At 33.2% G+C, this 27295-nt stretch overlaps 1 protein-coding gene across 3 annotated transcripts in view; it reads right to left on the bottom strand.

The window, feature by feature from the left end:
• Positions 1 to 27295, bottom strand: part of LOC127716392 (arfaptin-2-like) — a 260881-nt gene that overhangs the window by 28857 nt on the left and 204729 nt on the right. Inside the window, exon 1 of one of the 3 annotated variants that reach the window (XM_052222580.1) lies at positions 4022 to 4087. The exons of 1 other annotated variant lie outside the window; for it this stretch is intronic. The gene's annotated coding sequence lies outside the window, so the exon portion shown is untranslated. Of the gene's footprint in view, positions 1 to 3996; positions 4088 to 27295 lie in introns of those variants that run through there. One more of the 3 variants, XM_052222579.1, reaches the window with a different exon arrangement.

The raw sequence follows: 27295 nt of genomic DNA, 5'->3' as shown, positions 1-27295 counted from the left end.
ACGACGACGACGACGACGACGCCAACGTCATACCAATATACGACCACAAAATTTTTTTGCGGTCGTATAAAAATCTAAATACATGTTTAGATTCAGCATATCAAAGAACCCCATGTATTCAATTTTTGTTGAAATCAAACAAAGTTTAAATACTGGACCCTATCTTGGACCAACTTGAAAACTGGGCCATAATCAAAAATCTAAACACATGTTTAGATTCAGCATATCAAAGAACCCCAAGAATTCAATTTTTGTTAAAATCAAACTAAGTTTAATTTTGGACCCATTGGACCTTAATGTAGACCAATTTAAAAAACAGGACCCAAAATTAAAAATCTAAATACACGGTTAGATTTGGAATATCAAAGAACCCTAATAATTCAATTTTAGATGAAATCAAACAAAGTTTAATTTTGGACCCTTTTGACCTCAATATGAACCAATTTGAAAACTAGGCCAAAAATCAAAAATCTAAATACATGTTTAGATTCAGCATATCAAAGAACCTCATATATTCAATTTTTGCTAAAATCAAACAAAGTTTAATTTTGGACCCTTTGGACCTTAATGTAGACCAATTTGAAAACTGGACCCAAAATTAAAAATCTAAATACACTGTTAGATTCGGCATAACAAATAAATAAATGTGATCAAAGATTTTACAAATCTAATGCGCCATACTGTGCAATTAAAGATTACTTCTTGAAATTTTTCAATATTTGAAATTTGAAAAATAAATAATATTTGAAGAATAATTCTTTTTAATTTCTGAAATCTGAAATGAGAAAAAATTGACCCCCCACAATTTCTTTTTATCCCCCCCCCCTTTTTTCCCCCAAAAAATTCTTTCCCTCAAGATATGGTCAAAATCTCAATTCAAATTTCCAATGGAGTTGGCAACCATAATTACCCATTTAAATTTACCATAGTGCTAACTTAATCTATTTTATAATAGAATTAAAAATATAGTGTCAAATCTTTCATATGGATTTTTTTGTAAAAAAAAAGATGCAACATTTGCAGATATTTTTACTGGTCTTCCTTTATAAATATGCATTTCTTTAAACATAATTTAAAAGCAGTGTAAGGGAAGTAACCAAAACGTTGTATTTGGATTACCTCCCTTACACTGTTTTAAATTATCTTTATTGTTCATTAACCATTACTTTATACATAATTTAAAAGCAGTGTAAGGGAGATAATTTCAATGATGTATTTTTGATTTATCTCCCTTACACTGCTTTAAATTATGTTTTGTACTAAAGTATTTGTCCATTAACCAGGACAACCTTGTTTTTCCCCCTTTTTTGCCCCTAATTCCTAAACGGTTTGAGCCATAACCCCCCAAAGCAAATCCTAACCATCCCTTTGTGGTATGGAAACTTGTAGTATAATTTCAGAGAGATCCATACACCGTTCCACAGTTATTGTCTGGAAACTAGAAAATGCTTATTTTTGGCCCCTTTTTGGCCCCTAATTCCTTAACTGTTGGTACCATAACCCCCAAAATCAATCCCAACCTTCCTTTTGTGGTATTTAACCTTATGGTCAAATTTCAAAAAGATCCATTCACTTAAACTAAAGTTAGAGTGCGAAAACCAATGTGTATTCGGACGACGACGCCGGACGACGACGACGACGACGACGCCGGACGACGACGACGACGACGCCAACGTCATACCAATATACGACCACAAAATTTTTTTGCGGTCGTATAAAAATCTAATTAATCATTTCAAATAAATAAATGTAGAAACATGCATTAAAGTGTGTTTTTTAATATACATGTATTTTAACTATTTAATCATACTGATACAAGACATATAAGAAAATGAACACTTGTGCAAGAAAAGAGTTTTTCTTTGGCCATGGAAAAATGAATGTTGGTTTCCACTAACATTTGAAAATTATTAAGACCCGGGAATTCTAGTCACTTTGGCACCTGGTCAAATCGGGACTTGGTTAATTCGGCACACGAGGTAGTTATTTCGGCACCCACAATTACCATAGTGTTTTGCAAGTAAACTATCGAAGTCTCTGTCTTTAATGATTTATTTAATATTTTCACTCAAGGTCTAAACGTTATTTGTTGAGCATAACAGAAGTTCCAATGGCAACTTTGTTATAAACAATGGGGCCATAATACAATGTACATGTATCTGTTCCTATTGGAACTTATATCATAAAGGAACCTCTATTTCATGAAAACTGCACTTTACTAGTAAACAAGGGCTACAAGATTGGTGCCAATGTTATTCATTTTATACAAGTAGACAGGAAATGCAGAAAAAAAACCACTTTAAATTACAATGATAAAATTATCCTCATCTGTGGATTAAACAACAGCCTGTGTAATGGCTTCTTTGTTTACTTTTTTTTAATTATAAAAGATCTAAAACCATCTGAAAATTGTTAAAACAACAAACAGGTTATTGTTTGTAATAGATATAAGTTCATACATGTAAGTGTTTAAAGAAAGCCAACTGATTATTGTTTATTGTGTATTCTTCTAACTTAAGGTTCATCTATACACTTTAACAAAAATGGCTGTGTTTACACCATGAAATTTTCTCGGAGTACAGACAAAACTGTGTAATTTTAAAAGTTTTAATGCCTGGCAGCTCCTAGATAAATTAATGTAACATCCAATTTATGTTCTAAAAAGTTAAAACAGTTTATGGATTTTGATGAACATTTTCTTTCCTTGCCACAGAAGATGGTGAAATAAACAAACACCTGAGTTTTCTTTGATACAGTCCACTCATTTACACTATTCAAATCACCTTTGTTGTGAGCAGATTTCTATTGTCCCTCTTTTGTCCATATCAATCAATATGATACAATACAATCATTACCTGAGGGGGACCATCTCAAAGATTTCACATGACTTTGTTTATTTTTACACCACCTGTGGCAAGGAAAGCAGATGTTTAGCAAAATCCACAACAGTTTTTTTCTTTTTAAAACACAAAATGAATACAACTTGTATATATCTAGGTGCTGCCAGGATTTAAAACTATTAGAATTACACAGTTGTGTCTGCATTCAGAGAAAATTTCATGGTGTAAACACAGCCATTTTTGTGGAAGTGTATAGATGAACCTGAATTATATGTACTGAGTTTTTAATAACGTACAAAAAGAACCTCTGAAATTGTAAGTTTTGCAAAAAAAATATATATTAAAGAAAACTGAAAAACTATTCTTAACTAGAAAGGAATGAAAATGGCAAAATTACATGAATTATATTATAGTTGAATTATTCTTTTTCTATAGGTGCGGATTTTGACTTGTACCCAGGCCAAGCAGGCAGGAAAAACTTTTTATTTTATTTCATTTTTTGGTGAACAGTTTTGCACTAAAGTTTCCGTAAAATTTGACGTCATAATTATAAAGTGATTGTTGCTTGACGTCAGAAGGTTATTCAGAGACAGATCTAAAGTCATTCGGAGACAAAATTCAGCTAAATACCAAAAGTGTAAATACGTTTATTATATCGATAGAACTGGCAAACTTGATACTGCAGTTCCTCAATCCCAATCTTAACCAGCGCATCCAATTACAAAGCTAATAGAGATAATATGTAGAGTATAATCATGAAGGAGTAAACCTGCACATTTGAGACAATTTGTGCCTAAACTTGGCAAAAGGCCTTATGATTTGAGGACAGATGGAATTCCACAATCCTTGTCGTCTGCCCACGGTCTGGAGCCCAAGCGTGAAGGCTGAACTCAAAATTGCTTACTTAGCTTTTTATAATAAATTTAATATGTGCAAATCATCGTGGACGGATTAGGCGTTAAACTATAAAATTATGTGTCTAACGAAGATAATTTGTGCGACATGCCAGATAATTTGGCAGATGCCGGTCATCATCATGTGAATTATTCGAGTAAAATAAATCATATGCGTTCTTTGAATACGTTTGAGTTTCTATTTTACATAAAAAAGAATATCTACAATTGGGTTATATGAAGATTAGCTTGCATGACATTACGGTTACGGTGTGGTTTATAAATTACTGTATGTGCTTTAGCTCGTTGGTTGTTTTCCTATTATTTCTGTCCGTGTGTCTTGACAAGTTGTCGATGTTGACGTCACCACAATCTAGTCTAAAACCAGACGATAAATAATTTTACATTTACATCGATTTTTGCTAACATCATTTTATCTTATTCATCAAATATGTTTTTTTTATAAATTTTATCATAATTTCTATACTTTTGACTACGTTAATTATTTGTTAATCACTTTTTGCTTTTTTAAACTGGTAAGTTGTGGTATATAATATTATGTAGGAGTTCATATATACCATAAGTTCTGGTACCAGGTTTAGTTCTGTAAACTGATACAGCCAGTAGAAGGAAAAGTTGTATTAAACAAGTTTTAGCTTTCTAAAAAGCTGAACTCGGTGCTTCGCTGGATCATACGTGGATTATAAATGTGGTTGTTTGAAAGGTGTTATTTATCTCCTTTGTGCGGTATTGAAAGTCCGTCCTAGATGGGTCGTAATAGACGACTTTCGTATTCGTGCACTTTCCTGTAAAATTCCTATGTCACAATGCTTATTTTACGTCACAGTAAGAACTGATTCAGTGATCGATGACGTCGTTTACGCCGATTGATCTCGGGTCAACCTGTGTAACTCATTCATAAAAAAAAAACTCAAAGTTTATATGGTATTATCTATACAATAGTTTGTCCATGAATACTTCCAACAAAAACTCAAATTTGTTTTCAACAGAATTTAAACGGAACATTAGGATTGATAGAAGAAAGCATCTTTTTGATTTTAAAATTCTTTGGTGGCGTCATTCTATAGATACCGTTTGATTTTGAAAATTTATAACAAGAATTAGCATTCCACATTTATGGGACTTTGAAGGTCACATTGATAAAAAGTATTATTCTCTATGCCATGCACTAGATCTAGTATGCTTTGAAAAATATACTAAACTTTACACTGTTTTTGGAATGGGGGGATCTAGACTCACTTTGGATTTTGAAAATATTATGGTTTGTCGTTCCAGAGTTATGGGTCTTTTATGGGACCCAGTTTTGACGCAATATTTATTTGCCTATGGATATTCTCATGCATGTTTTCCTACACAGCCATTTTGCTAACTTTTTATGAGATGACTCCTCAGTAGAATATTTCGCTAGCTATATGTTTCAATATTTTCAATCGAGTTGCAAAGTATTACTTTTATTGACGGAATTTCTGAATTTGATGTACAAATAGACATGGGGTCACTAGATTTACCATTGAGTCAACGGGGAAATGACGGGAAAAAGTACGATTTTTACGAATCTCCAGCGACTCTTTTCACGAACTCATTTCAGTCATGTACATTTCAGTGTAACTTAGGATCAATTTTAATCGTAAGATTTTTTTGTGAAAAGAGTCGCAGGGACGTATAATTTAATCAAAAAATGAAACTGTCAGGACCAACATTTTTAGGTAGAATTATGTTCGAATACCAAGGATATAGTTGCAAAAGTTAGAAAACGGGTCAGATTAATGAGAAAATTTAACTTTATTGAAGCACCTATGCATTTTATATGGGACAAAATGACACAAAATGGCGGCTCGCTACTTCACCAAAGTCGCGTAATGTCTTACTTGGTTTGATATGAAATATTCCAGATCATTTTTCACAACAAATCTATAATGCAAACTTCGGGGTATCACGTGCTCTTGGCGTAGCATTTTTTTTTATATATCATTTGGTTTTATAACATGGAATACATGTATTCTGACAAGAAAAAGATTTTTGGCAGTAATATGTATTTTAAGTGTTGGTGTATATGCATATAATGTATATATGTCTCTGTTTGGATGTAGTGGCAGAAAGTTTTTGGTCTATCATCTCATAGACATAATTTTGTAATGTGACCGTGACGTCATCAACGTTTTTTCATGATTTACTCCTTAAAAATGGAATTTAGAATTAAATTATAAAGAATGACTGTATTATTTTTTCTGTCTATTCGAAATAACATAAAAATGTGGTACACATTTTTAAATAACCCGCTACGCGGATTATTCAGTGTGCACCACATTTTTAATGTTATTTCTTCATAGACAGAAAAAATATTACAGTCATTCCTTATATATATATTCAGGTATGCACAAAAAAAATTGCAAGTAACACTGCAAAAATATGATGTATTTCGTACCAGTAGAGTGACTGTTAAAAGTCTGTGTATGCAGTATTTACTTGCAAGTCGGACATCGTTTGTTTCAACAAAGTGAAACGAGACAATGATTGTATCAGGTGTTAAAGGGTTCAAGTATTTCATTTTAAAGATATAGTGCTGTATCTTGTATGTAGGATGGTTCATTTTCTACGTGTGGTCTTCAATAAAAGTCAATAAATTCTGATATTTTCTCTGTATGGTGTTCATTGGCAGAAACTATTGGTCAACATGGATTATTGGCTTGAGTATTTTGGGCAATAAACTCATCATAGATACCAGGATTGAAATTTGTACGCCAGACACGTGTTTCGTCTAAAAAAAGACTCACCAATGACGCTAAAATACAAAAAGTTAAAAAGGCCAAAAAAAAGTGCGAAGTTGATGAATAAAAAGGCCCCTGCTTTAATTAATCAGATTTTAAGTCTTCATCTACCGCATATGACCAAATTCGCACATGATTTTCAATCTGTGATGACCTTTTAGTTGAGTTTAGGTCAGAGTCTAATTTCTTATAAATCTTTCATTAGTTCTGCTTTTTGAATAAAAACACGTTTGTCCATGACAACAGCGCTGCCTTTATCTTGTGGTTTCATTATAATGTCGTCTCTGCTTTTAAGCAACTACACAGCTTCCTTTTCTTCAGACAATAAATTGTTAAAGGTTTGGAAAGATATTTTTTTGTCAATGCTATTTTCCAAAGTGGCACAATTACTTGGATTATAGGAATCCATGAACCTTTTTTTCTTGAATCTTGGAATTTCGACCATCTTCTCGTTCATCTTCTAAGATGAGATCACTTATGCTTCCCTCCCTCGGTGTTAATGAAGTCCTTGTTAGAAAAGTATTCCTTAATTTTGAGTGATCTAGCTAATTTGTCAACCTTATTTTCCAATAATAAGTTATCAGTTTTCCCCGACGTGGGACAGAAATTAAGACCTTTTGATAAGACTTTAGTCTCGGTCTCCGTCAAAGCAGCTGAAAACTAATTGACAACAGTGTTTGTAGAGTTCTTAGTACAAATTTCCTTTTTTTTTTCCTCTTGAATTTGCAATTCCGGGATTTTTCCCGGTTGTGTCATAACGATTAAGGTTTAAGGTGGTCTGCTCTCGTGTATTGCTGTCTTAACGGGCGGTTCATTGTTAAAGGCCGTACGGTGACCTATAGTTTCTTTCATCTTTTACCACCCCCTTCCCCCGGAATATTTTGATATCAATGAGTTACGATCTATGAGTTTGCAGCAATTATTCTTTGCTATGGTATTGTTTATTCATTTCTTGCTTGTGCTTGTGTTTTTGCTATCTATCACACCGATATTCAGAAGCGAAGTGCTTTATCTTTACGGATTTTTGTTGTACTTTCTTTAATGAACCTTTGGTTATTCCACAGGACGATACTACAATGGGACGGTTCAGATATAAAAAAAAAGTGTGACCTCCTGCTACATGTCCGATTACATTTCATGCCCTTGAATGTTATCAAATATTGTGCCAATTCGGTATAAAACTATTTCTAGATTGTTAAAACTCTTTGGAAGTATTGGATTAATTTATACCTGTTAGTCCATTGGATTTTTTTTGTGTCGTTGGGTTGTTGTCTCATCGACTTACACTTCAGATCTCCTGTCATTAATACTATGAACAAGTTAATTCCAACAAAAATCATGTCCTCATAAGAAAACTAGATGCTCTAAAGAGCCTGTGTCGCTAACCTATGTCTATGTGCATCTTCATCAATGGACACTCTCCAGACTAGAATATTATTCATAACTAAAAATTCTTTTTTGTTGAACCTGTATTGCTGATAATTCTTGCTGTTTTACCATTTCTCTCCATCTTTTATAGTTTTTGCCCAAAACACAAAAAAGTGTTAAAATTGTCATTTATGGCCAGTGATTTCTATAAGAAGCCATGATAACTGACAAATTCATCTACATGCTAGCTGACCTAATTTCAGGAGTCAACTGACGATTTTCAAGATAATAGGCAAACATTTTTTTTTTAATCGTCATTTTTGGAAGATGACTCCTATAAGGAGTCAAGTGACTTTTTCGGCTATGTTTATTTATTTGTAGATCTTGTCTTCAGGATCATTTTTTATCTTAGAGTTCATATCCATCTATTACAGTTTTCAAGATAATTTCCAAAAAAAAATCGTCATTAAAAGGCAATTACTCAAATAAGGAGTCGAATTGTCACGCAATAGAAGTTCCTTCATAATATAAGTTCCAAATGGAAACAATATTCTGGAATATTATTTCCACTGGAATAAATATTACAGTAAATGTTCCTAACGAAATAAATGGTATAGAATATTTGTTCCAACAGGAACAGATATTATGACATTGTTTATAACAAAGTTTCCAGTGGAACTTCTGTTAGGCGGAACAAATATACGTTGACAGAATGACGATTACATTTGTGAATCATGTTTTGCTATACATAAAGTTTATTTCTATCTACTATAAATTTCAAGATAATAGGCAAAAATGAAAAAAAAATATGGTAAAATTCGTCATTTAAGGGCAATAACTCCAAAATGAAGTCGTCTGACAGTTTTGATGTTAATAGACTGAAGGTACCCCTATGTTCTATTTTAAGCCAGGTCGACCATGTTCGGAACATTTTTTAACTAGATACGCCAATGATGATTGTGGCCAAGTTTAAATAATCAATTTGGCCCGGTAGTTCCAGAGGAGATGATCTTTGTAAAAGTTAACGGACAACGGACGACGACGACGAACGCCAAGTGATGACAAAAGTTAACATTGGCTCTTTGGGCCAGGAAAGCTAAAAAAAAGGAAAACAAATAACAAATTTTCAGTTCACATGATTTGTGTTCAAAAGAAATCTTTTATGATTATAGCTCTTCCATTTCAAAAACGATCTACTTCCGATTTGTTTTGTGTCTTTTAAAATAGGTGAGACTCCTTTTAAAGCTTTCTTTAGTTTTTCTTAAACTTTGGAATTTAATGTATGTATTAGTCCTAGCTTTGACTAAATATGCTCATACCTTCTTTAAAATGGAATGATGAATGAAGTTTTAAGACGAACTTTAATTCATTATGCCATTAAAGTGTACTTTATAAATAGAAAAAGAATTATTTAAGCACCAGAGAGCAAGTCGATGACCCTTTACTAATTTCAAAATTGTTTATATGGAAATCTAATTTTCAGAAAAATTTCCATTTAATGTTTAAAATATATATTTATATGTTCTGCTTATTGAGAATGGAATATTTTATTGCGATTTTTTACCAATTTCGTCGTGCATTCTTCATAGAAAATGCAATGATCTTTTCAAAGGAAGGCCTACACCTCGGCCTACACATTTTCCTTCCTTCAATTAGTTCCGTCTTTAATTTTTTTTCTAACAGTTGAGTTTTAATGTATACTAGATCTAGGAAGATGTGGTATGAGTGCCAATGAGACAACTCTCCATCTAAGTAACAATTTATAAAAGTAAACCATTATAGGTCGAGGTACGGCCTTCAACACGGAGAATTGGCTCACACCGAACAGCAAGCTTTAAAGGGCGCCAAAAATTACTAGTGTAAAACCATTCAAACGGGAAAACCAACGGTCTAATCTATATAAAAACGAGAAACGAGAAACACGTATGAACTACATACATGACATAAACAGACGACAACTACTGTACATCAGATTCCTGACTTAGGACAGGTGCAAACATTTGCAGCGGGATTAAACGTTTTAATGGTACCAAACTTTCTCCCTTTTCTGAAACAATAGTATAACATCACAACATAGAAAGACACACTATGAAATATCAATTGGAAGGCATAACTCAATCAAAAAATACATATTTATAACCACCTTGTGAATGAGTGTATTCCTGGTATTAGAAACAGAGACAATGTGTTCATTCAATAGTCTGACAACATGACGGGGGACATGCATTAGTAGAGCAATTCTGAAGCTTCCGAGTACAACCTATCAGTTTTCAAACGTGTTGGTGTTGCACAATCTTTAATTTGTGTCTCTGTATTTATTCTTCAGTCATGGCCTTCGATATCTTTCTACTTTTGATTGCCCTGTTGACATCTTTTTATTTTTCTTAAATGTTACAGGCATTTAAAAATACCTGGCAAATAATTGGATTTTATTTTGATAAATCCAAAATACCGTTGAACGGCACCAGTATTCTATACGTGTATACTTATCACACACATTATGTTGTATCCTATACGTGTATACTTATCACACACATTATGTTGTATCCTATACGTGTATACTTATCACACACATTATGTTGTATTCTATACGTGTATACTTATCACACACATTATGTTGTATTCTATACGTGTATACTTATCACACACATTATGTTGTATTCTATACGTGTATATATTAGAACAGAGAATTCTCAATTCTTCTCTTTATCAACCCCTCTCTTGGTTCCGATTTATCGATGATATTGGCATGAAGTGGGATAATACTGAACAAGAACTAAATTTGTTCATTCAACATGCCAACGATGCCCATCCCTCAATAAAATTCATATATGAAATCTCTGACTTTAAGATCACATTTCTTGACACTATAACGCAAGTGAGGGATGGAAACATATTTACAGATCTGTATTGCAAGCCCACAGACAAACATCAATATCTATCTCCTTTGAGTTGTCACCCTAAACATTGCACCAAGAGCATTCCCTACAGCCAGGCCATACGAATAAAAAGGATTTGCTCCACCAACGATATTGCAAAAAAACGACTACAAGAACTTCGCGGTCACCTAAAACATCGGGGCTACAAAAGAAAAGACATTGATAAAGGTTTTTCTCATGCTAACAACATCAGCCGAGATGAACTTTTACAATATAAAGTCAAAAAGGTCAACAGGAGGGTGCCTTTTGTGTTGACTTACCATCCAAAATTTGACAACTTATCTCACCTAATCCGCGAAAATTGGAAAGAAATCGAAAAACATCCTAAACTATCCAAGATCTTTCCCGAGCCACCTGTACTGGCTTTCCGTAGGCCCAAAAGCCTTAAAGACTTGCTGGTGAGAGCTGATTTATCCTCTCAAGCAGGCTCTTCGTCTGTGGGCTCTTGCAAGGGTTGCGGAAACAAACGATGTCTGACTTGCAAACAAATACTGGTTACCCAGACTTTTAACAGTCCCTCCACTGGTACAGAATACAGCATATTTTGCACTGTTAATTGCAAGACTACAAATGTTGTGTATCTCCTACAGTGTAAATGTGGTAAACAGTATGTTGGCGAGTCAGAACAGCCGTTTCACAAACGAATGAACGATCATCGTAGCGACTACCAATGCAAGCCAGACCTCCCTCTCAGTCGACATTTGAGATCCCCTGGCCACACTTAGGCAGATCTCAATCGACTGACCATTACAATCATTGACCACAACTCTGTTTGGTCTAGGGAGGATAGACTCACTCGGGAAAGATTTTGGATAAGAAAATTAACAACTTTGACACCAAATGGGATAAATGAAAAGATGTTGTTCGACTCCATGCAGTGCTTCACATTTGGGTTATATTACTTATTATTACAGTCTCTGTTTCTATTTCTTTACCTTACTCATCTCTAAAATAAATCTGTTGAATATACCAATTGAGATTGATTAATTTTTTGAGGGATGTAAAAGTACCAAGCCACGTTCAACTAGTTAACCTTAGTCAAAATTTATTATTATATTTTAACGGCCGTTTGTTTGCGATGTTTAAATACTCAGACTCTGTTGTAACTACTCTACCGTTGTCAAATTTGAAATATTTACAAATTTAAATCGTTCAGTGCTGTTTATTTGGAATTCTTATTGACGCAATCGTTCTTGTAACATCATAACTGTCGTCACCGTTAAAGCTTTAGAATTGTGCTAGTTCATATCGCACAATATTATTTTTATTTAATGCATATATTTGAACTCTCTGTTGTAACTAGTCATATAACCTATGTCGTGTTTAACACATATTTAGAATTGTGCAAGCGTCTTACCTGATGTTCGGTTGGACTTTTTTATTGTATAAATTTCAAGATTGTTATAGTTTAATCTAAGTAGACTGATATATTATTCATTCAACATCACAATCATATTTACTGGTGAAGGATATCTGTTATCCGAAATATTTATAAATAATTACATTTATAGTTCCTTTTTTTGTTATTGGTGTTGTTGTGTACACTTTTTAGGCGTTTATATAATTTATTTATTGTGTACATGTATCGTTACTCGTAACGATCCAGAGCCCTCGTGGGAAAAATCGTTGACTATTATTCAGACGTTTTATATATATATCACACACATCATGTTGTATCCTGTACGGGTATACTTATCACACACATTATGTTGTATCCTATACGTGTATACTTATCACACACATTATGTTGTATCCGTTCGCCGCTACAATACATTTTTAATTAATTTGTTTGTATAATTGATCTGATTTCGGTTACCAAGTAAAACCGGAAATCACTATACATGATTTTGTTTGGCCTCTTTATTAGGATTTAAGGCTATTCTTACGACGTCTCCCCAAGACCTTTGTCTCGTCGTGAATTTCCGGAGTCTTTATTACAAGACTTAATAGCATCATAATTTGTTTTTATGGTATTGCGTTTATCTTTAAACATTTGTAGTTTGGTTCAAAACATGATTTATTGCATGTCAAAGTGAATTTCCAATTTCAAATACAAAATTTTCTTTGAAAAATTGATGAACTTGCATCATGCGATTGCTAGTGTTGGTCTGGTTTTAATAAATGAGTTTTTACAACGAAAAAAAATATAGCAATTGCCAACATGCAAAATGTTAGGGTTTGTCGTAATTGTTTATAATTTAAGCTGTCTGCATTTAAATAAGACCAATAGTTGATAAAGAATCAACAATTGTCAGTAAATACTGTAGTAAACATTTTCTATGAAATCTTATCAACTTTGTTGCGTAACGCTCTTTACTTTTATAGGCTCAGAATGGTTATCTAAAGTTACAAAAAAAAAATGCCATATCTTATTTGTTTCTATGACATCCGATGAAACAGAAAAATAAGCGAAGGAACGATCAAATATGAATTTGAACGGAAATCGTGATGATACAAGTTTTTTCTCGTTTAAATACTACAGAAACGTGAAAGTAATCTCGGTCGTTCTGAATCGATGTGTTCGCATCTACATGAAGCTAGATAAAGTAGCCATGCACAGCTTTTGGTTGAGTCATAGATGTATAAACCTATACATCTATGGTTGAATGCTGCTTTACACAATTATTTATTGTAAGTCTTGACCTCTCGAAGTGCTTTGGTTTTATTATGGTTGGGTTGATGTCTCCTTGACGTATATACCACATCTCTTTTTATCAACACTCCGCTTTATTTGAATTACTCATTGTTTATAATAAAAAAAAAAATATTTATTTGATGCGTCGGACCTATTTTCTCGGATATGTACCTTGGTCAGGAATGCTCTAAACCTTACATTTATAATGTCCAATGATGTAAAAATACTTGAGGAGTTATATGACCAAGATGGACCTAAATAGAATAACTAAAAGCATCTAAGGCCAACTAGATGCGTGTTGTAAATCATCTGAGCGAACTTATGCATCATAAATCACGTGACTTCTGGTATGCAACAAACATATAAGCAACACTCTAATGTCATCCGTATTAACGATTTATCGGAATGACACAAACACAGATATTCATTTTAACTCAACAATTAACAGATTGTCATTAACCATCAATGGCAATTAAATAAATGGATGTCAGAAAAATTATCAGAAATTATGACGGAATGCTCCAGTCACTCCGGATATCATTCGCGATGTTGCAACAAAATTCATTTAACACAAACCAACTATGATCAACTATACCATGCCGATGTATGAAATCTCAGCATTAAATCAAACACTAAAACAGGAATATAGAAACAGAATACTTGAAGGAATAAATAGAATCGATGGACAACGTGTATAATCTATAATGACAGTCTTATCACGTAAAGATCATATGATCTAATAATCTATAATTTTGCTACTTGTTTCATGCCTAACAGTCTATTTGGAGTGGAAGGATATGTTACATTGTTTCCGAAATGATTGTAAAACGATTTCTGACAAAATATCACTCCAAATACTGTAATAATTAGTCGTTCATATACTTTATGCATCATAAATCACGTGACTTCTGGTATGCGGCAACAAACATATAAGCACATATCCGAGAAAATAGGTCCGACGCATCAAATAAGGGTGGGGATGTTAAGTGAATTTTGATATTGTTTGATATACAAAGTATTTGGGTTATCATCCTTTTGTCAGTTTGTGATAGCAGGGGTTATTTGTTTCAGAAATTAAGAATGCTCAATTGATAATTGAAACAAAACCACCATCAGATGATGTTAAACCTCCGAAACACACGCAAAGAAAAGTACATAAAACACGGAGACTTCATCTGCCAACGCACTAGTTCTAAGAGGGAAACTAACTCTTTCTCCTTTAAAATTTTGAAATCTACCTCTTTGGACCTTTCACTTGCGGGGGATGTCAAATTTCTCTCATTTAAAAAAAACCCATATGTTCACCTTTTCGCCATTTCAGTTGCATTGATAGTAGTTTCTGGATGATTCCGATATTAAAACAATGCTCATTCCCATCAGAATTTTTGGCCCTCCTTGCTCATCAACTTCGTACTTTGTTTGGTCTTTTAATTTTTTGATTCGAGGGTCACTGATGAGTCTTTTGTAGACGTAACTCTCGTCTGGTGTACAATATTATAATCTTGGTATCTTTGATGAGTTTTTTTTTGCATAGTAAAAAGACATCCTTGCAATCTAATTTAAATATAGTTCTCTGATTTCGTTATTCTCATATGTCACTTATTTATCTAATTAATTAGATCTTCAAAACTAAATATAGAAAAACATTATTTTCATAACTTCTGATCTGCTGAAATAATTGGATAACAAGCCATTGTCAATTCCTATACTTACCCCACCACACTGTGTTTTTGTGAAGGCTGATATATCAAGGGACATACTTTATGTCAGCTGTCATGCATTCCTTAATGTTTTATTGGCATTTCTGTCTTTACAGTAGCAGTATTTAGCTCGAAGATGAGTCTCGAGTCACATTTTGGGTTTAGAGCTTGTCTTTTTGATATCTTTGTCCTAATCTGGTTTTAATTAGAGTTCATAAAACATAATTTGATATTCCCTCAGGAAAATCGCCAGTTGTTGTCTTGTCAGATTTGTTTTAGAGTTAACAAAATTCAATAATTGATAGTAACTGTATTTCTGTGGATTAGACGAGCATTTATTTAACGTCGTACAACGATGATTTAACATTTTTGTCGATCCAAAAGAAGGAGCTTAAAAGACAACTTCTACAGACCGAAGCGAAAAGTTTATTGTGTTTGGTCAAAACTTATCTTTGTACTATCAGGCTGGTCAATCTTAAGATGAGTCTTTTTTTTCCTGATGAAACAATTTACCATGTTGGCCCATCGGTATATTTAAGTTTGGAAAAATCTAAAAAAATATCAGGAACAGAGAAAAAAAAAACTTTGAAAAAATCATGTAGTTCAGAGTTGATAAGGTTGTTGTAATAAAGTATTGTATTATGTTAGGGTTTAAAGGCTTCAACATTTGAATATTACATGAAAAGTATTAAAGGCAGTGTAATTTAGACCTATAAATGACTATCATACAAGTAGAAGGTTTGACGCAGATATTGATATTTCTGAAATCTTTGGAAAATTAGCGCCAAAAATACTTGCAGATATGTGATAATGATTATATCAACAAAGTTTGAAACTAAATTAGTAGGCAAACAATTTACTTTGATAATCGAATAAGCGCTAATAAATCATGTAAAAGTACACCTTTTCTGTAGAACCACTAAGAACGTGAATATCAACCCGAAATAAATGTCGATTTGTTCCTATAATTTTTGACACATATTTACAATTATTTGTATTGCTTTAGCTTAAACATTGATTTATGTTATTTAATCGACCGCAGTACGAACGCTAATATTGAATCGCTCAGATTTCCATAAATTATATTGTAACATTTTACCAACTACTACTTTCCCTTATATTTTTTTCTCATTAACAAGTAAATTAAAAGCCAAATTGGTAGATAACACCCAAGACATGGTACCCGGATATTTAATTAGTATTGGAAGCATCAATAAACTCATTATATCTGCCTATAATGAATGTTTGATATGTACTTCAGATCACTTGATGTATTAAATTCACCAATGCACATCACTGCCAAGTTTACATACAGCAAAGAATGACAAACCCAGCTTTGTTTGTGAATAATACGAAATTTAAGCTTCCATTGGCTTTACATTGTAATTTCCCTTGAGGTGACGAATCACAAAACATCGACTCACCACCGATCTTTATTTAACACATTGTTGTCTCCACGTGAATTATTTTCATTTCCAGGCTTTTTCCACAGGATTAGATGGGAGTACACATACAAAGAGGCTATTCGATGATATACACGACCCGAGGGGTATTCCAATGTCTAATTTCTTTGATTAATAACATATCATTCCACATGGATCTTTCATTACTAATTTATTACACTAGTCCAGTAGTCCAGGAACAAAGAGGCATATTGATATTCGCCCGCAATTTATATTTTTGGCTGTATTTTAGCATACTCTTTTTACATATTCCTAAACTATTTTATTAGTATTTAGATCGTTTTGTTATACTTAAAATATATAGTAAAGAACACGAGCTAAAGCCTGATACTGTTTTTAGGATTTTAACACAGGTTGACAATTTGAACTCAGAAATGCTCAGATTCCTTCAAAACATCCAGCTCAGAAGTCGGTGCTTCGGAATATCATTGATCGTCAAATTTATGTGACTGTTGAAAACACTTTTTTTCCAGAAAAGCGCTATGGACACTCCAAATATATGAAGTGTCATTTTCCTTTGAATATTTTTTGCCTTTTAAACTTTTGGTTACGAGCGTTCCTGTTAATTAAATTCATTCCAGAAACACGTCTTGTGCTCATGGAATCATATCATTCGTAATTTACACTGGACAAGCAGACACACATAGTAGCAAGCTAGTGATTCTGTATTGATATGGTTAAAATAATACATTTTAATTGTGTCCAAATAGACCAAACCATTGATTCAAAATTAAACACACTTTTATGTTGTGCGAACCGCAATAATATCACTTACTTTTATTTGTTGCATTACCGGAGCTTATGTCCACCTAACTTCGGACTTTCACATCATATGCAACAGACAAATCACCCCTTCGTAAGTTTTATGGACGCCATCACGAGTTGGTTGACCGTTATGGAATATCCGTTTCACAGATGATATCGGATATGTTCCTTATGTCGTAACTACAATCCCATTCCCTTTTCCCGAATGTGACCTACCGAATTAGACTTATTACCGTGTTTGTACTAACATGAGCAACACGACGGGTGCCACATGTGGAGCAGGATCTGCTTATCCTTCCGGAGCACCTGAGATCACCCCCAGTTTTTGGTGGGGTTCGTTTTGCTCAGTCTTTAGCTTGCCATGTTGTGTTTTGTGTACTATTTTTTTTTTCTGTTGGTCTTTTTCTTTTTTAGCCATGGCATTGTCAGTTTATTTTCGGCTTATGAGTTTGAATGTCCCTTTGGTATCTTTCGCCTCACTTTTACTAAACATCACTTAAATTCTGTTTATCTTCATTTTTAACCACTTTCCTGTCTATCCAGGCTTGATTTGAGAAAAGTAGTTAACAGGTTCTTATGCTGAGACAGTTTTGATTTTTAAAGATATGTATTCATAGAATTGAATTTGTGTCTGTTTTAGGCTCGAACCAGTACAGAATTTGATTACACATATGTCGCCAGAAGAAAAATGAATATTCAAATGTTCTAACATTGTTGTTAACACTCATTTTCTTAAGAATCACAAATAGAATTTCAATGATTTAATTTCTCATGACATTTTAAATATCTTTATAAATAAATGAATATCGGAAAAATCCAGGACTTAAACACAAAATGAAAATTATTTTATTAATACAAACAAGTGTGGACACAGATCAGTGTGGATAGTATGGTTGGATGTTTGACAGTGTTTTATATGACAAAAGGAGTTCTATGTTTTATGTTTTCTATGTATTAACTGTGTTGCAACCAACATGAGCATTATGGGTGTTGTTTATGTAATATTTAGTTTTTTATGTTCAACACGGGCATGGAAGAGATACTAATTGCATTAATTACCAAATGATTATGATAGAATATATATATGTTCCACATCTTTGATTTTGGATACATTTTGTAGCTAGGAGAGGAACACATAATAGGTTCATTTTTTTCTTAGTGTGATTTTTTTATATGGGAGATGGTATCTGAGAACATGTATTTGCTTACTATTTGTATGGTTCTATTTATATTACTTTGTGGGGGATTGTCAGTATCATAAGTAAAAGATTTCTGTTAAATGTGGAAATTGTTTCTCAGTTTAGAAGACATTTAATGTTTTTTAGTAATGACAATGCCTGACATGATGATTGGGGCTAGATGAGCTAGAAAGTGAATTTCTGTGTTATTTTTTATTAATTCTTTGAAAATATCTCCTCCAAAGCTGGTCAAAGCAAAAAAATGTTTTGACCAGTATGAAAATGATATCAACAAAAGAACCTTTGTGAGCATGCTTCAAAGACTCATAACTAACTACAGAAGTCATATGATAAAATGTCAAGTGGATATTATGAACATCTACTTAATATGTCTAAATATCTAAAAAGTTTTAGTATTCAATATGAAAAAGCTATTGCAAAAGTATCCTCTTTTCAGTTTTTTTTTTTTTTAAGGATACAAATATAAGTGATACCAATACAGTAAGGCAGTTTTGTTATGGTATGAAAGTGTAGTAATTAGCATTTACTGTTAATTCACACAAATTAAGAAATAAACAAATGAATGATAAATGTTGAACATGTACAATGAAATATATTTTAGAAATCAATTAGGCCAGATAGGCCTTATAAATTTTGGTCTTTTTCTTAACATACTGAATGACCATTTACACTCTGAGTCAGGACTGAGTCGCCAGTAGGCAGTACAGATGTAAACAAATGTGGATAGCGTCCAAATGTGGAAACAGATGATGCCCCCGCTTGCATATCATATAGTTATAAAGGGACATAACTGAAGAACGGTAAAAAGTGACGCTATTCAAATTTGAACTTGATCTGAGTTTTGTGGTAATAAGCATTGTGTGTAAGTCTCATAACATTTGGTTGAGGCTAACTTAAGTAGAGAACAGAAACTCAAAATTCAGCAATTTTTTCTATTTGTAAACATGCATAACTCTAGAACGGTTGTGTATAAGTTTTATAACATTTGGTTGAAACAAACTAAAGTTAGTGAACGGAAACTAAATTTAAATTCAGCAATTTTTATGTTTATAAAGGGACATAACTCAAGAATGGTAAAAGTGTCGCCACCAAATTTCGTACTTAATCTGTATTATGTAGTAATAAGCATTGTGTATAAGTTTCATAACATTTGGTTGTGGCAAACTAAAGTTAGAAAACGGACAAAAAATTTGTACTTGATCTTAGTTTTGTGGTAATGAATATTGTGTATAGGTTTCATAATGTTTGGTTGGGGCAAACTTAAGTTACAGAATGGAAACTAAAAATTTAACAATCTTTCGATTTATAAAGGGGCATAACTCAATAATGGTTAAAGTGATCCTAACCAAATTCAACTTGATCTGTATTTTATCAGTGGAAGTCAAAATTAAACATTGCATTGTATAAAGCATTGATTGTAGTTGATTCAACTATAATCATGGACAAAGGAAGATAACTCCAATTTTAAAATTACTTGATATTTAGAAGAAAATAAAAATTTTGCAATTTTTCCATTTATAAAGGGGCATAACTTAAGAACGGTTAAAGTGACGCCACCAAAATTCAAACTCGATCTGTGTTTTGTGGTAATAAGCATTGTGTATAAGTTTCATAACATTTGGTTGAGGCATACTAAAATTAGAGAACGAAAACGAAAAATTCAACAATTTTTCCATTTGTAAAGGGGCATAACTCTAGAACGGTAAAAGTGACGCTACCAAAATTCAAACTTGATCTGTGCTTTGTGGTAATAAGCATTGTGTATAAGTTTCATAACATTTGGTTGAGGCAAACTAAAGTTAGAGAACGGAAACCAATTTTGGGACGTACGTACGTAATGCCCCCTCCGCTACAGCGGGGGCATAAAAATAAAGTGTAACAAAAGAACCTAGCATCATATTGCTAGTAGCGCCAGAAGCATTGTTTGGTGAATTTGTGCTTTTTTTTTTTAGTGTGGCTAATGGACAAAAAATGTTTGGTTCAAATCTAAATAAAATGCTTTTATCTCCCTATTACTTACATTGTACATAGAATGGATACTACTTTGACAATTCCTTGTACACGAGAGTTGTCTGTCAAATCTTTATTTCACAAAGAATGAATTGCATAACAATGAACTGAGCTCAAAGCAAAGCACTTTAATAATACACTTAGACAATGAGCTCAATCCAGTGATATACTTTGTACTACAGGTCCTTCATGAACATCCTACTGGTCAAAACCATATCTCACAAACATGCCATACTACATGGTTGGATCAGAAGTCCTGAAAAAGACATGAACTTTATTAACATATTTTAAGTATATACACTGGTTAAAACTTTCACAAATTTGTGGTAAAATTATTCAGTATCTAGCAACTATCAATCGCTTCATGCACAAATTGATATAGGTTGAGTACCCCTGTGTCAGAAATAAGAACATACCTCCACCTAATTTTAGTCAGAAACGTAAAATCTAAAATTTATAAAAAACGAAAGGGAGCTCATGTCAATAGATATAAACAATTCACCAAAGTTTTATGCAAATTAGTTAAAGCGGTTTTGAGTTAATGTCCGACATGTTGACGACGGACAACGGTATACCATAGTACGTCCCGTAAACGGGCGTATAAAAATGACAGGGTGTCATACCACACCAAAACCTTCTGAAGGAAACACTAAGTTGGCAAACAAATTTTTTTTTTTTTCATTGACAACCCTGTATAACCTTGCAGCAGTATCGAGTCTACATGCATTACCTTGTATATTTCATGTACATTGAACTTAAAAATATGTGGTCATTGTCAAAGTTAGTTATGTCAGTTATAATTTACACATTTACTGAAACATGCCAGAGAAGTGCAAGTACAAACTTTTGAATTTGATCTGCAAACTGGGAAAGCCATCCTTTTATATGAATAAAATTCCACAATTTATTTAATTGAAAGGGAGCTTGCATCAATAGATATATATATAAACAATTAACCAAAGTTTCATGACAAATGACAACTGCTTAAAGCATTTTCGAGTTAATGTCCGAAAACATGGAAATCCCCCTTTTTGAATGAATAAAACCCCTTACATTGTAACTGGATAATGTAAATTCTAAAATTCCAAAACAATCTAAAGGGAGCTCACATTAATACATGTCAGAATAAAATCCCATATAACTCTGAAACAGGAAAATAATCAATTCACAACAGTTTCATGCAAATTGGTGAAAGCGTTGAAGAGTTAATGAACAAAGCATTTTTAGAGTTAATGGGCGTTAACATGAAAATCCCCCTTTTTTAATGAATAAAACCTCACATTTTGAAAATGTATATTATAAAATTCTTAAAAATCTAAAAGGGAGCTCACGTCAGTAGATATAATCAATTCACCAGAGTTTCATGCAAATTGGTAAAAAATATTACTGAGTTAGTGAACAACATGCTAGAAACAGACAGATCAGGGCAGACAGACGGACAAAAGCATACCATAATATTTCTCATGAACAGGCGTATGAAAACTGCTGGGTATCATTCCAGGCCAACACCCTCTGAAGGAAACACTATAAGGGAGCTTCCTTTCCATTTTTATGGGGAAAAAAGGGGGGGGGGCTGGGATGAAAAATTTTGTCCTGCATTTTTTTTTTAGTTCGAGATGTAATCTGTCCTGCCTTTTTATTTTTCACTCTTTTTTGTCCTGCCTTTTTTTCTATTAGTTTATCCCGACTTGTTTTTACATAAATTGTCATCCTGCCTTTTTTTTCATATTGTCTCATCCTGCCTTTTTTCAAATTTTATCCTAGACCACCCCCCCCCCCCTAAAAATCAAATGGTAGCTCCCTAAGTTAGCAAACAAATTATTTTATTTTTACATTGACAAACCTGTATAACCTTGAAGCAGTATTAAGTTCATGTATTATCCTGCATATTATTACATGTACATTGAACTAAAACAAATTGTGGTCATTGTCAAAATTATAATTTAGTTTACTTTTCCAATGCTTTTAATTTAAGATTAGGGCATTTTTGTCATTGGAATTGAGTTTTGTAGTCGGAGATTACTCTAACCTCCAACGACTGTTTTGCAACATCAGCTAGGGCAGTGGGACTTCAGCTGGTCCCATATCAGATAGATGATATTTGCCCGTCCAAAGTGGATGTGCTGCTTCGTTGCTTCTGGAGGCGACTGGATCCATATAAATCAAGCCTCAATTTATTCATTTTTCTCTTCATTTAAGTAAGTTTGATCAACCTGCCACCCGTTATCTTCTCATATTTGGACAGTTTTCACATTGACCCATCCAGTGGCGGATCCAGAAATTTTCATAAGAGGGGGCCCGCTCCAGTCATGCTTCAGTGATTCCCTATATAATCAACCAAATTGTTCCCACAAAAGTGGGGGCCCGGGCCCCCCCCCTATATCCGCCTCTGCCATCAATACGGACATTGTAGAGGGTATGAATGCCCTTTACCGTCAGGCGTCTAACGGTCATTTTCGGCTAATGTTAGCGTCAAATATGTTAACATTTTACCGTGATTCGTCAACATATCCTTATCGTGATTCGTCAGAGGTCTCAAATAATTATCGTTACCGTTATTTTTGGCAAAAAATTAACGTGATTCGTCAAAATCTGTCGATTTTTTTATCGTCTTGAAGAAAGTCTTCATTTTATCGTCATGCACCAAAAATTACCGTTAACGTCATTTGGCAAGATTATTTACCGTTATTCGTCATGAAGGTACCCCCATTACCACCCTCATTTTAACTTTCACTTTATAAGAATGTCACATGACCAACATTATGGGAACTGATTTATGCAAATGACCCTTATTCAATAGGAAAACATAATCTTTATAAATCGAGCCTCAATTAGTTCATTTTTCTCTTCATTTGAGTAAGTTTAATCGACCTGCCACCCGCTTAATTTTCTCATATTTGGACAGTTTTAACATTGACACATCAATACTGGAATTTTTACTTTAACTTTAAAAGATTGTGACATGACCAACAGAAAAAGTAATTTACAATGCATTATGAGAGCTGATTTATGAAAATGACCCTTATTCAATAGGAAAACATAATCTAACACCTCGTTCATTTATGATGCATATAAGCTGAATGGCTGACAGACTACACAAATGAATTTTATTTTTACAGGACATTCGGTCTGGTAAACAACCTAGCTTTACCAGACCGAATGAAATTTTACCAGACCAATTTTTTTTACATCCAATTGTATATTATCCGACAAAATACAACAAACTTATGACTTGTTGTGCCCTACTCCTCTCCAAAATGCACAAAAACAAAATCGTGTGACAAGAGTGTATATTTTGATGAAAGTTGTGCACAATTGCTTGAATGCATTTCAGTGACAATGAAAAGTAATGTCACATTTTATTGGATTTTGACATGAAAATTATTTGTGAACTAAAAATAATTTAGAGTTTCTGTATAAAATATTTCCTGTTTCTTCTTTCTTTTTCATATATCTTTTGGTTTTCAATTCTAGTGTTTATATTTCATACTCATAGCTGTATTTTGTTACCTGCTTGGATTTTTTTTTTTATTTATTCAATGTATTTGATCGGCAAACCCGGAATTAGCCATATCCGTTCCCGGAATCTGATCCGGTATTGTCTACATTTCCGGTTGATGGCAGCCATTGTTGTTTTAGTCAGATATGTTTTTTCCCAGATTTACACATTACTTGTTGGCCATTTTTCGGCATAAAGCTTGCGGTTGAACAAAATAAACATAACTGTCATGAATAATAAAGATGAAAATGGATTTTGAGATCGTTTGGGATTTTGCTAGAATGCTAGAAAAATCCATGAAAAAAACAACACCGGACATTCGGACCGGAATTCAACAAAATTTTACCAGACCGATCCATTATTCACCGGATTTGTCCGACAAATTTCGAGTAGTCTGGGCTTAGCGTGTTCAATTTGAAAATAAAGAGTTAAAATGCCGGAATCGCAAAAACAGATGTTGGACATCAGAGTAATCTCGGACTATGAGTATGAGTTTTAGGCGATTTGTTGGGGAGAGGGGTCAAGGGAAGCAAATGCTCTTTAAATTATGCATGTTTCAAAAATTGGGGAAAATTTACACAGAGTTGAGTCATTTTTTTCAGACTTAATTTAAATAATGACTAATATGTAGGCTTACCTTCTAATTCTATAAAAAAAAATTCACAACTACTGAACAGGAACGATCATGGTACTTTTTTGTCTATGAAACTACACTATGACATCTGATCTGCAAAACCTACAAACAGACACAGAAATATCATCAAATAGTGAAATATAAGATTGATTGCACCTTGTATGGATAGTTCCGACACTTGTTACATGGGGAGCCCGTTTGTTTACAAATAATAATGTCACGTGATCACGCACTGACCATCACAAATTTTTATCCTCCGCCATGGGAGCGTCTTTTTACCACAGAACACCACAGAATACCACAGAACACCCAAAATTTACCACAGAACTTCGAAATAATAATACTTAAGACATTATTATCGTGTAATTGTTAATTCTTTTTATAATTTGACATTCATTATTCAAATAAAATTTAATTTTTCTATTTAGGGTCGACTCATTAACGCTACGCCCCCAACTGAATGGTCAATATAAATTGGGATCATACCGAAAACCCCTAGCTATTAAAACCATAATATATTTATATTTGTGACATTTATATTTTAAATACATTTTAATCTTTTTTGTAATTTTAATTCATTTTTGAAAATGTTTAGATACATTACGTAATTATTTATTAAAGTGATTAATGAAGTAATTTGTTAAGCTGATATCTAGAGTTGTTCAAACAATTGGCGAATGTGTGTACATCAAAGTTTTCTCCGTTTATAGAGTTATATATAAAACTTCAAAAAAGATATCTAAAGTTGTTGTAGGACAGTAATATTTGAGTTGACTTATAATATATTATAAGTGTGTCTTTTTAATTGTCAATTAAAAGTTCAAGCTCGATGACTGTTTTTGGAATCTTATGTTGTGTGTGTATCTTCTCCAATCATTTAACAATATTTCGGATTTTTACCAAATTTTGTATGCATTTAGAAATCGTTGAACTGAGCATTTACATATATTTTCTATATTTTTTAGTCCAAAAAATAATGTTGACCATAGCAAGTTCACCGACACAATTAAATTAACCAATTTTGACACTTGTGGTAATATAATCAGGTGGTACATTTTGAGTGTTCTGTGGTATTCTGTGGTGTTCTGAGGTAAAAAGACGCTCCGCTCCGCCATTATTCTTATCAGCTTATTACACAATATTACTGTACTTGCACAATTCACAAATGCATAACCCATTTATCTAGCGGACATGCAATGGGAATGTGCACGGTTATCAAAAACTTCAAAAATATTGCAAGTACAGTTAATGAAGAAGTTATTTCATCAAATAGATAAGATTTTCACTCATGACACAAATTGACTGGGTGTCATCGCCAACGGGGATAATTGATAAATGGGATTAAATTGACCACCAAGAAGGTGAAGAGAACCACCTCTGGAGAACCTTAACATTAATAAGTAATACTCACCAAAATTTCTCTATAATTAACGCTATTTTCTGTTGGAAAATTTGAGAAAGATGCTGATAAACTTATTTGGTGACACAGATTATTTTCTTGCTTTGGCGCGAAATATATTCTTACTCTTAATGACTGACGTAACAAAAATTTGTATAGAATTATTTTTAACTAAAGCTCAGCGTAAATATGCAGAAGCATGACAATACATTAATGATAAAATGTGTAAATATTTCTGTAAAAGAATATAATTTTACTTTCCCAGTATACTTCACTTAGAATTACATTTGAGCGCAAGAAAGTCTCCTTGTGAATAGGCCCGGGGTCGAAGTTCAACATATCAACGGAAATTTTTGCGAGTGCTTGCGTTGCTACAGCTTTTCAACCAATCGGGGAATGTTTACCTAGGGCATACATCTATTTTTACTGCAGGTTTTGACATGTTTAAATCGGGATTATAGAAAAATGGAATGTTGTTGGTAAATACAAAACAGAAAATGATGAACACTTTTAGCAAAAGATAAATTGGATCGGGGGTCTGTGAATTCACATTATTTGTACAACTCTCCTTACTCTTGGGAGGCGTGTGCTTTACATCGAGGCTTGCGTTGCTTTACATCGAGGCTTACATTGACGCCATAGTAGTTCAACCAATCGGGGAATGTTTATTTGGGGCATACATCTATTTTTACTACAGGTTTTGGCATATTTTAATCGAAATTAGAGAAAAATGGGATGATGTTAGGTGATATAAAACAGAAAATGATAAATATTTTTAGCAAAAGATGAATTGGATCGGGGTTCTGTGTATTCACATTATTTGTACAACTCTCCTTACTGATGGCAAAAAATGGAATTTCCGTGACCTAAATGGTTCACGAAAATTAATATTTTTATATATATATAGTAAATACAAATGGTTTGTTATCGAACCAGGAACAAACATATAAAAACTGAATGACTCCTACATTATTTAATACGCTCCTGACTTCTGTCTTTTCAGTATGCCTAATGTATGTAATTAATGGATATCCAAACATGGCTACAAAGGAATTTTAAACAAGTGTCTTCACATCAAAATCAGAAGCATATCACAAAAACTAACAGCACATGAATCATATGGGCCATGACTTCGTATTAGTTAGAATGCATTGGTGTATTC

This window comes from Mytilus californianus, unplaced genomic scaffold (genome assembly GCF_021869535.1).
Source record: "Mytilus californianus isolate M0D057914Y unplaced genomic scaffold, xbMytCali1.0.p SCAF_9, whole genome shotgun sequence".
Taxonomy (NCBI): Eukaryota; Metazoa; Mollusca; class Bivalvia; order Mytilida; family Mytilidae; genus Mytilus; species Mytilus californianus.
This window is presented reverse-complemented; position numbering and strand designations above follow the sequence as displayed.